A 6,824-nucleotide genomic window follows, 5' to 3' on the forward strand; every position below is an offset into this window, starting at 1 on the left:
ATCTAATTTTAATTCTTGTTGATTATCATTTCGTAGTTTAAGTAGATTGAAACATTGTTAGTTAAATTAGTTAAGTTAGAATTTTAATATGATGTGTAGTTATAATTCAATGGGAAATGATGGGTTGATGACTCAAGGCTAAAACCTCCATTAGAGGGGTTGATGAAGCTTTGATGAAAACTTAGTGGTATAGTGTAGAAGCATTGTAGAATCTATTCCACTCTAGAAGGTCGTGATTAAGCCATGAGAATGGGTGGGCGACCTCACATGCTAGTTAGTACTTGGTAGAAGTGCCATGAACACTAGGGACTAGAACTCAAAATTCTTCTTGTAAGAGCGTAAGAATCGAGATACAAGAATCTATGCTAGGTTATTAAGTTGGATTCGAGGTGGATTCAATTCCCTTCTAATCCTTTATCTAGATTCAAAAACAATCATATTTCCATAGCATTCGTAGTTTAAATTCAACATAATCAATTTCATATTGTATCGTAGTATAACACCCTTCGTAAAGCTCTCATTAGACTTAAGACCGATTAATTAGACTAGAAAACATTCCATGCTAGAGAACTAGGAGTGGAACGAATTTGTTACTCCACTCTATTTCGATAGAATTGAGAGTAGAAACTTTGATAAATATAGACACGTAAATAGTTTTAGTTTACTTACGTTTTGAGTTCATCGTTCATTTAAGTAGGTAAACTATTCATTTTATATGTTTATCAAAAGCGCTGCGCCATCTTAGTTTCACTTTAGCATTGTTTTCATAGTATAATTAGTCATTTTTAAGTCCCATTAAACCCACCCACCCTTGTTTGATTCATACTGTGGTTGTCCATTTCAGCGTTGAAAAGTTCGCCAAAAAATATACATGGGCCGGCGACCGGCCCTATCCGAAGCTTTGTGCCCAAAAGCTGGAACCTTGAAGCGACCGCCCCCATCTTGAGCTGACCCGCCCTAAAACACTGGAACTTCAAGTTACACGGAGCGCGACCGCGCCCTAAGTGAGCGCACCAACGCCCTAAGTTAAATTTTCCGGATTTCTACAGGTTTGTTTTGAACTTTGATTTTTAAGTTTTTAGGTGTTCTAACTTGTTATTTACACGAACACGCCAGTAAACAAGGCGTTATTCATAAAAGCGAAGCAAGGACGCTTATCAGGTATTCCTTTCTTCCATACCTCGCATCTCCGGTTAGAGGTTTATACTAAAATATCAAGATTGTTTGGAGTGTTGTCGTGTTTAGACTTAGACTTGCATGAGATTAAAGTCCTGGTGGGAGAAAAACACCGAGCGTAATTAACCGTCGGCGTCAACAAACAAATCTATCGAGTATACCAATCACTACACCTCTAGCTACTATTCCACCAACCACACCGACATAATGGTGAAGAAAGAGAGACTCCTCTCTCCGATTTTTACAAAGCCTTGAAGCGATACCCCTAAATCTTGCATCGTTCTAGCGGACCCGGTGGGGGATTTTTGAATTCCCCAAACATATTTAATTTGTTACCCGTTTTCCATGGTTTAGACCATGAAAACCTTATCAACACATGCATAGGATTGAACAAGTCCTTACAACATTCCATCATCCCTACGGTTGGTGCGAACAGATTAAAGCGAGGGTATTTCCCTTCACCTTAGCCGATAAAGGCAGCGTCTTGGTTAAGCGCCCAAAGCGCCGAACTCGTGGACTCGTGGGCTAAACTTGTTCATTTGTTTATGGAACATTTTACCCACCCCTAAAGATGGATGAGATGCTTTCCAAGATTCATTTTTCGACAAAATCCTCATGAATCATTTTTTCGAGGCTTGGAATCGTTTCACCGATCCGCTTTTAGAGTGTCCACACCATAACCTAGCAAAAGACACGTTAGTTCGTGCCTTTTCAAAGGACTTCAACATCACCATAAAGAAGTCCTTGACATAATGAATGGGGGTAGTTTCCTAAGTAAAGGAGCTTGAGGAGGCTTACAAATTTTTAGAAGATCAAACTAAAGCGAAATAACAATTGGAGGGGTAGTGATGATATCCCCCGCTCTGTTAGTTCTTCTTCCTTGATTAAAGGCCGCCGGTATGTTTGAGATGAAACCCGATCGAGGACTTAAAATTTAATCGAATCTCTAACTAAAAAGGTTGAGGCTATTTACGTGCAACAAAAGCCTATCCCGTCATGAATGTCAACTCCAACCCATGTAATGTACGTTTTGAGTCCCTGAGCACCACGAATCCTATTGTCCTCGCCTATGAACAACAACAACTTAGAGCAAGACAATGTTTGCTCAATTAATAGCTATCCTATTCCTAATGCCCCATGGAGACAACATCCAACTTTAGTTGGCGAAACAATCAACAAGTTTCACCTCCGGGGTTCAATAACCAAAATGTTAGGCAAGCAAACAACTATAATCAAGCTCCACCTAGGCAAGGCAGGGACAAAGTCAGGGAAATTATAATAATTATAATAACCAAGCGCAACCACGACAAGGTTTAGCACAAGGTCAGGGTAATTATAATAGTTATAATACCAATAAAGGTATCGTTCCGGTTAACAATAGTAACTATCACAACCCACCCATAAATAATCAGCGTGAGATAGTTCCAGTTGCACCACCTGTGACTACTACACCATCACATCCGTATCGTATATACGCCTTTATACAGGTTACCCAACAACTTTTCCAATCAATGACTCAATCAAACCAACAGATCTTACAATCCATAAATTAGGGCATACAACAGTTAGCCCAAGAGAAAGCCGACCAAAGGCGTGTTTCGGACAACAAGCGATACCAAACCCTAAAAGCGGCAAACATAGCCTTTGAGGTAAGCGGTAATACTAGTAACGTAAACTACAATCGTAGGTGACCTTAATGCTATCACCACTCTCCGCCTCGGAAGAGTGGTTGATAACAAAGTAACTATGCCTATAGTTACCCCATGATACTCCTACACCGGATATCGAACTAGATACCCAAGTAGAAACCGAAGAGCCTACCAGCGTAGAGGTACCATTTAAACAACAAACAAAGAAACAGAAAGCCAAGGTTACACATCAAGTCGAGCCATACGGCTAAATATGAAGCGAAACCACCATTCCCTCATAAGTTAGCCATGCTAACCGGGGATACAAACTTTGAGGAGATTAGGAGCGTTTTCAAGAATCTAACGATAAACCTTCCTTTTTCGAAGCTATTAAAAGCTACCTAACCACGCTTAAGTTTCTTAAAGAGTTGTGCACTACTAGCGTAAGACCAACATACCTAAAGGCGCCTTTCTAACTGAGCAGTTCCCAACTTTATCGAAAATAATGGAATTGTTAAGTACAAGGACCACGGTCGATCCTATCAGTAAAATGCACCTTAGGAGATTCCCACATGGCGGACGGCTTTATTAGACACTGGGGGCGAGTGTTAACTTACTCCCGTATTACTTGTATAAACAAATAGGTCTCTACAGGAAATGCAACCTACAAAAATAGCGTTGCAATTAGCGGACGAGTCAATTAAGTATCCTAAGGGTGTAGTGGAAAGCGTGCTTGTTAAGGTTCAGATTTTTACTATCCTGGCTGATTTTGTTATCCTCGATCTGAGAAATCGCTAACGACTGTCTGCCGATCATCTTAGAGCCGCTTCTTGGCTTGGCTGCCAAGCGACTTATAAATTGCGCGATGGTAAGATGTCCTTATCTTTTGGCCATCTTACAGTTGAGGTAAATGTTTTTAAAATGATGAAACAATTACGGATTCGATCTATAGATGGGGAGGTTAGCATGATCGAGAGCTTAGCTCAAGATTATTTTAACAACACATTTCCCGAAAACAATATGTACAAATTCCTTTCTTTTGGAATTTCAGATTTTGTAAATGACTCCTACTTAGAGGAAGTCAACACCATCCTTGAGTCCACACCAATTGTAGACCGCCCGGTTTGCTCCATATATTGAGTATGAAGACTTGCTACCTAAGCAAGTATTCATTATGCAAAATGAGGACCCCGACGAAACATCTATTGATTTTCCTTCCACCCCAGTGCTTAAACCTCTTCCCCCGGAGTTAAAATATATTCAACTTGATCCGGATGGTAATCATCCGGTAATTATATCTTCTCTGTTATCTAAGAATGAAGAGACACGTTTAATCCGGGTGATTAGGGAACATCGGTCGGCGATTGGTTGGTCCCTAGCCGACATTAAGGGAATTGACCCTAATGTTTGCACTCATCATATCCATTTGGAGGATAACGCGAAGACTTCTCGTGAACCTCAGCGTCGCTTGAACCCGGCCATGAAAGAGGTGGTTAGGGAAGAAGTCTTACGATTACTCGACGCGGGTATGATATACCCAATCTTTGATAGCGAATGGGTAAGCCCCATTCATGTAGTTCCTAAGAAATCGGGAGTTACCATGGTACGTAACGAAAAGGGTGACTATGTTGTCACACAAGGTCCTATGAAATGGAGGATCTATATTGATTCTGATGGCGTTTAAATGCTATGACACGAAAGGATCACTTTCCTTTATCTTTTATAGATAAAATGCTTTCGAGCGCCTAGCTTGGTCATGCTTTTTATTGTTTTACGGATGGCTCTTTAACGCCAGTATTTTTAAAATCGTATTTTTCTATTTAATGAATTAATTAAATTAATTATTTTTAAAATTCGTCGGATTGGATTTCGGGATCGTGGGCTTGGTTTTGGGCGAGTGCGTGTTGGGCTTGGGTTTTTGGACCAAGTATATAAACACATTGTTACGGAAAATAGGTTTGAGAAAAATAAAATAATGAAAATGGGAGGAGAGAGAGATTTGGATTTACGGAGGGTGGAGCGACGAATCGGGCTAGGAGGATCGTACGAGTCGTTCATCTGGTGAGTAGCTATTTTGCTATTTCACGGATTATAGTTTTCCGTTATACGCCATTATCTTGTTAAAAGTTTCATTTTATGTTTTCGGTTCATTTTATGTTATTGTCGTTAAGATTATCTTGTGGTTGTTAAAAATATATTGGTTAAAAGCGTATTTTTGAAACACCTTGTTGAACTCGAACTTAAAGCTGTCGAAAGCTTCGACAGAGCGTTAATGATGCTCAAGTGAAATCAATAAATCGTTATGTTTTTATTTATTTTTGTGAACTGGACTAGTGGTTGTGATTTGGAACTGTATTTGGTTGATTGAATGAGGTTAGGTGGTGTGGTGGAGTGTTGGACCCGATGAGAAGGGTCGAAGGGGGGGCGATGAAGCTTGGAGGCGTTAATGGCCGGCCGGTTGAGCTGTTTTTGGGTTTGTTTGGTTGTGTTTGAACTGTGTTTTTGTATGGTGGGTTGATGGGATAAGGTTTGGTGGTAGTGGGGATGGTTGGGGGCTGTCGATTAGAGCTAGGTGGAAGCCATTAATGGCGGTCGGAATATTCTCAGATCTAGTTTGGTGAGGGTTGGATGGAACAATTTGGGGTTTTCGCTTTCATTAATGTTAGAGGGTTTTTGTTTGGGAGTCTAACCGATTTAATGGAATGGGAGATGGTGGTGGCAGGGAGATTGGTGGTGGAGGAGGAGAACTAGGGAAGAAGAAGAAGCGTGGACCGGCGGGCTTGAGGCTTGGGCCTTGGGCCTTGGGTCTTAGCAAGGTTAAGTTGGTTTGGGCCAAATTCTATTAGTGGCTTGGCCGAAATTTCGATGGTGGTTGGCCGAAATTTCAGTTTTAGTTTTATGTGGGCCGAAATCTAATTTAAGTGGTTAGGCCTTTTTCTTTTTGTTTTGAAATTTTTGGACCGAACCACTTAACTGTTTTTGGGCCCGTATCTAATATTGCATGGACCAGTCCATTGGACTTAAAATAGATCTAATTGGGTCTTGAAATGTTTAGACTTTCGGGTTCTAAGGTTTGGGCTTGGCCAGTTGGGTCCGAACCATGACCTTGGTCATGAGCCCGTGAGCCATGCACCTTTGACCTTAGCCATGAACCATGGCTATGACCCTGAACCTGTCGAACATGGAAACGACAGTTTGACTTTGACGATGACAGTTTGACTTTGACCATCGACCGTTGACTTTGACGGTTGACTTTGACCTTTGACCATGGCATGTTGACTTTGACTTTGACCATGATGTGTTGACTTTGACCCTGATATGTTGAGTTTGACTTTGACCTTTGACCATGACATGTTGACTTTGACCAGGACAGTTTGACTTTGACCATGACATGTTGACTTTGACCATGACAGTTTGACTTTGACCAGGATATGTTGACTTTGACCATGACAGTTTGACTTTGACCAGGACATGTTGACTTTGACCATGACATGTTGACTTTGACCGTTGACCTTTGACCGTTGCTTTTGACTGTGGAATGTTGACTTTTCCAGTTTTTCACATATTTGATTGTATGGACAAATATAGTAATAAAATATTGTTGAGATTGTATAACTTGGTTGGTCATTATCTAATTTAGATTTGAAGTGAGTAGTGTGTAAAACATTTATATATTGGGTTTTGATTGTGGACTTTTGACTGTCTAATTGTGCTACGTGTTAAGTGGTATATTGTATGGACCAATCAGATGATAAAATGCTGTGGAAGCTTGTATATATTTGGTTGTCATTATCTAAGAAAGATTTGACATTTATGTTGTGTATTTTTGACACGCGGAGCGATATTGAGATGTTAGGAGATATTATATTCCTAAATCGTTATAATAAAAATGTATCGCGATCGTTGAAGCATTATGACATGATATCATATGTTGGGATATTTATATTAAGGCAATATCTTGGAGAAATGTATATACACTCCATTTATTTTATATGTGAGATGCTACTTATGAGGTAGCAT

Source organism: Coptis chinensis, chromosome 1 (genome assembly GCF_015680905.1).
Source record: "Coptis chinensis isolate HL-2020 chromosome 1, ASM1568090v1, whole genome shotgun sequence".
In the NCBI taxonomy this organism is placed as follows: Eukaryota; Viridiplantae; Streptophyta; class Magnoliopsida; order Ranunculales; family Ranunculaceae; genus Coptis; species Coptis chinensis.